We start from the raw sequence: 9,476 nt of genomic DNA, 5'->3' as shown, positions 1-9,476 counted from the left end.
GAGGGGACCATGCATACCAGTATCGGGGGGTGAGTGGACCATGCATACCAGGATTGGGGGGTGAGGGGACCATGCATACCAGGATTTGGGGGTGAGGGGACCATGCATACCAGGATTGGAGGATGAGGGGTACCATGCATAGCAGGATTGGGGGATGAGGGGTACCATGCATACCAGGTTTGGGGGATGAGGGGTACCATGCATACTAGGATTGGGGATGAGGGGTGCCATGCATACCAGGATTGGGGGGTGAGGGGTGCCATGCATACCAGCATTAGGGATGAGGAGTACCAGGCATACCAGTATAGGAATGCGGGGTACCATGCATACCAGGATGATGGATGGGGTGCCGTACATACCAGTATAGAAATGCGGGGTACCATGCATACCAGGATGAGGGGCACCATGCATACCAGAATAGAGATGAGGGGTACCATGCATACCAGGATTGGGGGATGAGGGGTACCATGCATACCAGGATTGGGGGATGAGGGGTACCATGCATACCAGGATTGGGGGATGAAGGGTACCATGCATACCAGGATTGGGGGATGAGGGGTACCAGGCATACCAGGATTGGGGGATGAGGGGTGCCATGCATACCAGGATTGGGGGGTGAGGGGTGCCATGCATACCAGCATTGAGGATGAAGAGTACCAGGCATACCAGTATAGGAATGCGGGGTACCATGCATACCAGGATGATGGATGGGGTGCCATGCATACCAGTATAGGAATGTGGGGTACCATGCATACAAGGATGAGTGGTACCATGCATACCAGAATAGAGATGAGGGGTACCATGCATACCAGGATTGGGTGATGAAGGGTACCATGCATACCAGGATTGGGGATTAGGGATGCCATGCATACCAGGATTGGGGGGTGAGGGGTGCCATGCATACCAGCATTGCGGATGAGGAGTAACATGCATACCAGGATAGGAATGTGGGGTACCATGCATACCAGGATGATGGATGGGATGCCATGCATACCAGGAAGAGGGGTACCATGCATACCAGAATAGGGATGAGGGGTGCCATGCATACCAGAATAGGAATATGTGGTGCCATGCATACCGGGATTGGGGGATGAGGAGTGGAATGCATACCAGGATAGGGATGAGGGGGCCATACATACCAGGATTGGGGATGAGGGAGCCATGCATATCAGGATTGAGGGATTAAGAGGCCATACATACCAGGATTGGAAGATGAGGGGTGCCATACATACCAGAATTGGGATAAGGGGTGCCATGTATACCAGGATGAAGGGTACCATACATACCAGAATAGGGATGTGGGGTACCATGCATACCAGGATGAGGGATGGGGTGCCATGCACTCCAGAATAGGGATGAGGGGTACCATGCATATCAGGATAGGAATGCGGGGTACCATGCATACTGGGATTGAGGGATGAGGAGGGCATACATACCAGAATTGGGATGTGGACTGCCATGCATACCAGGATGAGGGGTGCCATACATACCAGGAGAGGGATGCAGGGTACCATGCATACCAGGATGAGGGGTACCATACATACCAGGATAGGGATGAGGAGTGCCATGAATACCAGGATTGGGCATGAGGAGTACCATGCATACCAGGATGAGGGATTGGGTACCATACATACTAGGATTGGGGGATGAGGGGTGCCATACATACCAGGATTGGGATGAGGGGTGCCATGTATATCAAATTTGGGACGACGGGGCCATGCATTCCAGGATTGGGGATGAGGGGTGCCATGCATACCAGGATTGGGAATGAGGGGTGCCATGCATACCAGGATGAGGGGCACCATGCATGCCAGGATTAGGGATGAGGGGTGCCATCCATACCAGGATTGGGGATGAGGGGTGCCATGCATTCCAGGATTGGGGATGAGGGGTGCCATGCATACCAGGGGATTGGGGATGAGGGGTGCCATGCATACCAGGATTGGGGATGAGGGGTGCCATGCATACCAGGATTGGGGGTGAGGGGTGCCATGCATACCAGGATAGGGATGAGAGTTACCATGCATACCAGGAGCGGGATGAGGGGTGCCATGCATACCAGGATAGGGATGAGGGGTACCATGCATGCCAGGAGAGGGATGAGGGGTACCATGCATACCAGGATAGGGATCTGGGGGGGCCATGCATACCAGGATTCAGATGAGGGGCCATGTATACCAGGATAGGGATGAGGGGTACTATGTATATCAGGATGAGGGATGGGGTGCCATGCATACAAGGATAGGGATGAGGGGTACCATGCATACCAGGATGAGGGGTGCCATGCATACTAGGATTGGGGATGAGGGGTGCCATGCATACCAGGATTGGGGATGAGGGGTACCATGCATACCAGGATTGGGTGTGAGGGGTGCCATGCATACCAGGATTGGTGGTGAGGGGTGGCATGCAAACCAGGATAGGGATGAGGCGTGCCATGCATACCAGAACAGGGATGAGGGCAGCACATAACAGGATGGCGGAACAGGATTGGGCAGCACAAATACCAGGATGGGGGCAGCACATACCAGCATGGGAAAACATATACCGATAAAAATTCTCGCCACCCGGGCGTAGAACGGGCTCAATAGCTAGTATATATATATATATATATATATATATATATATATATATATATACATACATATAAAATATAAGTGTAAGTTCTCAAGCCACTAATAAAGAGTAATTTACTCCAGAAAGCAGTGATAAATAGAGCAGGTCCTCCAGGTTATGGAGTAAAAGTTGAGTAATTAATCAGATATCAGCACAAGCAAATTATAAAAAGTGCTTTTATTAAAAACGCTGAATTCCAAGATCAATCGCTAATCCCCTTAGTAAGCACAACCATAGGCGGATTATAATGAGGACGATCTGGGCTACCGCCCGGGTCCCCGAACCTCCAGGGGGCCCGGGGCTCCGGGGGGCCCATGGCCAGATCGTCCTCATTATATGTGCGGCGCCGCGGCACATACCGGCAGACAGTGGCGGGGGGGGGGGGCCCGGACCGCTCCCCCAGCAGCGGTGCACGGCCGCTGCTTCTTCTTCGGCTGGGCCAGCACTGCAGCAGTTAACTTCCCTGTCGCGTCACTGCTAGGAGACACGGCCCTGTGCGCGGCCGTGTCTCCTAGCTGTGACGTCACGCAGTGCGCACCCGGCCTGCAGTGCTGCACCGGAAAAGAGCAGGACCACTGGAGCCGAGCCGGGGGATGGTGAGTGTGTGTCTGTGTGTGTGTGTGTATATGTGTGTGTGCAGACAGATATCATTGTGTGATGTCTGTTTATATGTATTTTTGTGCTTCAAATGTGTTTATGCGTGTATGTATATGTCTGTATATGTTTGTGTGCGTGCGTGACTGCGTCCGGCCTCCCGCTGAGTATAGATGGCGCCATGCGGCCTCCTGCTGTCTCTGGGGGGGGGGCGCCGTGCGGCCTCCCGCTGTGTATAGATGGCGCCGTGCAGCTTCCCGCTGTGTATAGATGGCGCTGTGCGGCCTCCCGCTGTGTATAGATGACGCCGTGCGGCCTCCCGCTGTGTATAGATGGCATCGTGCGGCCCCCTGCTGTGTCTAGATGGCATCGTGCAGCCTCCCGCTGTGTATAGATGGCATCGTACGGCCTCCCGCTGTGTATAGATGGCACCGTGCGGCCCCCTGCTGTGTATAGATGGCGCCGTGTGGCCTCCCGCTGTGTATAGATGGCACCGTGCGGCCTCCTGCTGTTTCTGGGGGGGGGCGCCGTGCGGCCTCCCGCTGTGTATAGATGGCGCTGTGCGGCCTCCTGCTGTCTCTGGGGGGGCGCCGTGCGGCCTACCGCTGTGTATAGATGGCGCCGTGCAGCCTCCCGCTGTGTATAGATGGCGTCGTGTGGCCTCCTGCTGTGTATAGATGGCGCCGTGCGGCCTCCCGCTGTGTATAGGTGGCACCGTGCAGCCTCCCGCTGTGTATAGATGGCGCCGTGCGGCCTCCTGCTGTGCATAGATGGCATCGTGCGGCCTCCCGCTGTGTATAGATGGCGCCATGCAGCCTCCCGCTGTGTATAGATGGCGCCGTGCGGCCTCCCGCTGTGTATAGGTGGCACCGCACGGCCTCCCGCTGTGTATAGGTGGCGCCGTGCGGCCTCCCGCTGTGTATAGGTGGCGCCGTGCAGCCTCCCGCTGTGTATAGATGGCGCCGTGCGGCCTCCCGCTGTGTATAGGTGGCGCCGTGCGGCCTTCCGCTGTGTATAGATGGCTACGTGCGGCCTCCCGCTGTGTATAGATGGCATCGTGCGGCCTCCCGCTGTGTATAGGTGGGGCCGTGCGGCCTCCCGCTGTGTATAGATGGCGCCGTGCGGCCTCCCGCTGTGTGTACAATTAATGTAAGGCTATGTGCCCACGATGCAGAAATACTTTTTTTTGAGCGTTTCTGCATCTCCCTGGCAGAAAAAAACGCATGTGGATTGTACATGCGGATTGTACATGCGGATTGTACATGCGTTTTTCCTGCCAGGGACTTGCTGATGTGAAGCGTTCTTCACTTGCATTTCCGCATGCGGGTTGACAAGCGCTTTCCAAGCTATTTTAGCATCACTTGGAAAGTGCTTGACAACTTGGTCACACTATATACACTGTGTTCCAAATTATTATGCAAATAATATTTTCTCAGATTTTCCCAAATTACCTATATGAATTGCAGTCATTGTAATTTTCCAGTCAAATAACTATTAGAGTACAATTGAAAGGTTTTTGTACAAACTGCCTATGATAACAGTATATTTTTTAAAAAATAAAAAGCTCAAACTGCACTCAAAATGCATGTTCCAAATTATTATGCACAGCAGAGTTTTCAACCTTTTCATTTTAATAAAGAACAAAAAAATGGTAATTTTTGAAATTATAAGCATTAGCAGGTTATTACAAACTGAAATCAAACAGTTTTCAACTCAAAACTTTATTCTAGGTGATGTTACATTTGCACATAGGACCCCTTGTTCGAAAGGAGCTTCTGAACTCTCTCGTCCATTGAATTTGTCAGGTTTTGGATGGTTTCTGCTTTAATTGTTTTGCATGAGGACAGAATACCCTCCCAGATCTGTTGCTTAGATGTGAACTGCCTCCCGCCATCATAGACACTCCTTTTGATGATGCTCCAGAGGTTCTCAATGGGGTTGAGGTCAGGGGAGCATGGGTGCCACACCATAAGTTTGTCCCCTTTTATGCCCACAGCAGCCAGAGATGCAGATGTGTTATGTGCAGCATGAGAAGGGGCATTATCATGCATGAAATGATCTCGATGGTCCAGATGGATGGAGTGGAGGATGGCTGGTTGATGGACACCCCATGCAAACACGGCTATGGCGCTAACAATGAGGAGGTGGAGTAATGTTTTGGGCTGGAATCATGGGGAGAGAGATTGTCGGCCCTTTTAGGATCCCTGAAGGGGTAAAGATGAACTCCATAATGTATGTTGAGTTTCTCAAACAGCACTTCCTTCCATGGTTAAAGAAGAAGAACCGTGCATTCCGCAGCAAGATCATTTTCATGCATGATAATGCCCCGTCTCATGTTGCACATAACACATCTGCATCTCTGGCTGCTATGGGCATAAAAGGGGACAAACTTATGGTGTGGCACCCATGCTCCCCTGACCTCAACCCCATTGAGAACCTCTGGAGCATCATCAAAAGGAGTGTCTATGATGGCGGGAGGCAGTTCACATCTAAGCAACAGCTCTGGGAGGGTATTCTGTCCTCATGCAAAACAATTGAAGCAGAAACCATCCAAAACCTGACAAATTCAATGGACGAGAGAGTTCAGAAGCTCCTTTCGAACAAGGGGTCCTATGTGCAAATGTAACATCACCTAGAATAAAGTTTTGAGTTGAAAACTGTTTGATTTCAGTTTGTAATAACCTGCTAATACTTATAATTTCAAAAATGACCATTTTTTTGTTCTTTATTAAAATGAAAAGGTTGAAAACTCTGCTGTGCATAATAATTTGGAACATGCATTTTGAGTGCAGTTTGAGCTTTTTATTTTTTAAAAAATATACTGTTATCATAGGCAGTTTGTACAAAAACCTTTCAATTGTACTCTAATAGTTATTTGACTGGAAAATTACAATGACTGCAATTCATATAGGTAATTTGGGAAAATCTGAGAAAATATTATTTGCATAATAATTTGGAACACAGTGTAAATCCATGCAGCCGTAAAAGAATGGTAAAAAATAAATATATAATTACCTTCTGATGGCCTGCCGACATCAGCGGTCGCGTGACCCGTCACATGACTAAATGACGTCACGGCAGGTCCTTTTCAGACTATCGCGAGCTGCCGGCAAGCCAGGACGCATCGGATAAAGACACCGGGGGCCATCAGAAGGTAAATATAATATTTATTTTTTATTTTATTCTTTTTTTACAGGTTCTATGGTACCCGGGTCCGGAGGAGAGTCTCCTCTTCTCCAAACCCGGGTACCATCCGCACATTGAAACGCATGGATTCTGCATGTACAGATCCAGTGATGCGGATTCCATGTGTTCCAATGCAAGTCAATGGCGGCAAAAGCGCCGCACTTCCGCAAAATAATTGGTAGTGCTGTGGATTTTTCCGCAATGATATTCCGCAGTGGAAATTTCCGCAGCATGTGCACAGCACATGCGGATTATCATTGGGGAACATGGCAGACCTTCTACCATGCGTTTTTAAGCGTTTCTGCAGCGGAATTGCCGCTGCGGAAACGCTTAAAAAACGCATAGTGGGCACACAGCCTAAAAAAATTATTATAATTAATATTGTGCCAAATTAATTTCACGTGAACTATCACATGATCTATCACAGGGGTCATGTGACATGTCACGTGATACATCAGGTGGGGGGGGGGCCCCGCACCTTCTAAACTGCCCGGGGCCCTTGCTACTCTTAATCCACCCCTGAGCACAACCCAGGGTTTCGTCCATAGTACAGGCTTCCTCTAGGGCGTGATCAGCGTTTAAATATTCTCTTATTTTAATACCCGCAGTGTATAAAAACATGAGTACTCATAAAGAAATAAATTACACTACATAATTAATACTGACATCGTGAACCCTTTTTTGATTATCAGATTGACCAATTATGGGTGCTGGGAAAATAAGTATATATTTTTGTCCAGATAGCAATTCCTTTTTGAGTGACATAACACAATATCTTCACTATATTGATGATAGTATATATTTTTTTAATTTATAAGGGCATGTAATATATGTATAAAGACATAGGGATAAGAGAAAACATAAGAGTATGAGTATATCCATCTAATGACTGTTAAATTAACAAGATTTGTACCCCATGGTGATGAAGTCTGTAACGGGTCTGGGAGGTGGAACCTCAGAGCAACTATACAAAGGGGCAGTCCTTGTAAGGAAGCGGGTGGCTCCCAGGGAAGGCGGGCAGGTAGTCACGGCAAGGGACAGGAACAGTCTCTGGGTAGAAGGGCAGGAGGTCACGGCAAGTGACGGCAGAGCCTCCAGGTAGGCTAGCAGGCAGGTAGCAGGTGGGCGCTCCCAGGTGAGCGGACAAGAGTCTCTGGACAGGCAGGTGGTCACGGCAAGTGACGGCAGAGCCTCCAGGTAGGCTAGCAGGCAGGTAGCAGGTGGACGCTCCCAGGTGAGCGGGCAAGAGTCTCTGGACAGGCAGGTGTTGGTAGACAGACTGTCGGACCGCAGGAATGCAAGCAGATAGACAGGTATCAAGCAGGAATCTGGCAGGTAACTGGCAGGTATCTGGTAAAGGGACCTGAGGGCTGAAGCAGAGTTGATAGGCTTTGCAACAACATTGCTCAGGCACTTCCATTTTGGAGGAGGTGCCTTATATATGGTGAGGTCCTCCGGCCATTTGCCGGGGACTCCTTAGGACGGCTCTGCTGGCGGCGCGCGCTGCTTCCCGGCCTCTGTGCTTAGGCCGCGCGCGCCGCCAGCAGAGCGGGAGGAAGCCGCCGGGCACGGAGCGGAGAGGTGAGGGGAACGACGTCCCTGCCTAGCAGGAGGCAGGGATGCCGACGCTACAGTACCCCCCCCTTTAGGCCCCCCCTTTTTTAGGCCAGAGAGAAATTTATCAAGGATGAGAGGGGCATGGATGTTCTCCCGGGGCTCCCATGTTCTCTCCTCAGGACCAAACCCCTTCCAATCCACTAGAAAAAAGGACTTTCCTCTTACCCTTTTGGTGGCCAAAATGTTCTCTACCTCAAACTCGTTTTCAGTGGAAACCGGAGCAGGAGGCGTACCTGTAGACTTGGAAAAAGAGTTAAGTACCACAGGTTTGAGTAGAGATACATGGAAGGAGTTAGGAATCCGCAAATTGGCCGGGAGTTTCAATTTATAGGCCACTGGGTTGATTTGTTTGATAACTTCCAGTGGGCCGATGAACTGAGGCCTTAACTTGTAGGAAGGAATCTTGAGCCGGACATATTTGGACGAGAGCCAGACCTTATCTCCAGGACGGAATCGTGGTGGATCCAGACGTCTTTTGTCAGTCTGTTTTTTCATCCGCTCGGATGACTGAAGAAGTGCGGATCTGGTACTTTCCCAAATGGAGGAAAATTCGTTAACGAGAGATTCCGCAGCCGGATTGTCCACCGAGGTGGAGACGGGAAACGGGATCCGAGGATGCTGACCGAAGACTACAAAAAACGGGGATTTGGAGGAAGATTCGCTCTCGTGATTATTGTAAGAAAATTCGGCCCACGGCAAAAGATCCACCCAGTCGGAATGGTGAGCATTAACAAAGTGCCGGAGGTAACTGGTTAAAATTTGGTTGATCCGTTCTACTTGGCCATTGGACTGTGAGTGATAAGCGGAAGAAAAGTCCAAGGTGACCCCCAGCAGTTTACACATGGCTCGCCAAAAACGAGAGGTGAACTGAACCCCTCGGTCGGATACGATGTGGAGAGGAAGACCATGAAGACGGAAGACATGATGGATAAAGTCTTTGGCTAACTCTGATGCAGACGGGAGACCCGGCAGGGGAATAAAGTGAGCCATTTTGGAAAAGCGGTCAGCGACCACCCATATGACTGTACAACCGGCAGAGACAGGGAGGTCCGTTATAAAGTCCATAGCTATATGCTGCCACGGGGCAGCAGGTACAGGAAGAGGAAGGAGACGGCCGGCTGGCAGATGTCTCGGAACCTGGTTGCGGGCGCAGGACACACAGGCTGAAACAAAGTCTATTACGTCCTTGTGCAGGGTAGGCCACCAGTAATGCCGGGTAATAAGCTGGAGGGTCTTTTTCTGACCAGCGTGGCCAGCTAGCTTGGACGAGTGTCCCCAGTGTAGAACCTTCTCACGATCAGGTACAGTTGCGAACGTCTTACCGGGTGGAAGACGATCCAGATTCACGGGGGCCACCTGCATCACTTTGGCAGGGTCGATGATGTGTTTAGGCTCCTCCTCAAGATCAGAGACCAAAAAGGATTGTGATAAGGCATCAGCTTTGATGTTTTTGTCAGCCGGGT

The sequence above is a fragment of the Phyllobates terribilis genome, unplaced genomic scaffold (genome assembly GCF_046119375.1).
Source record: "Phyllobates terribilis strain yellow unplaced genomic scaffold, ASM4611937v1 Scaffold_2__4_contigs__length_985480577, whole genome shotgun sequence".
Taxonomy (NCBI): domain Eukaryota; kingdom Metazoa; phylum Chordata; class Amphibia; order Anura; family Dendrobatidae; genus Phyllobates; species Phyllobates terribilis.
Note: the sequence above shows the minus strand (reverse complement) of the source record.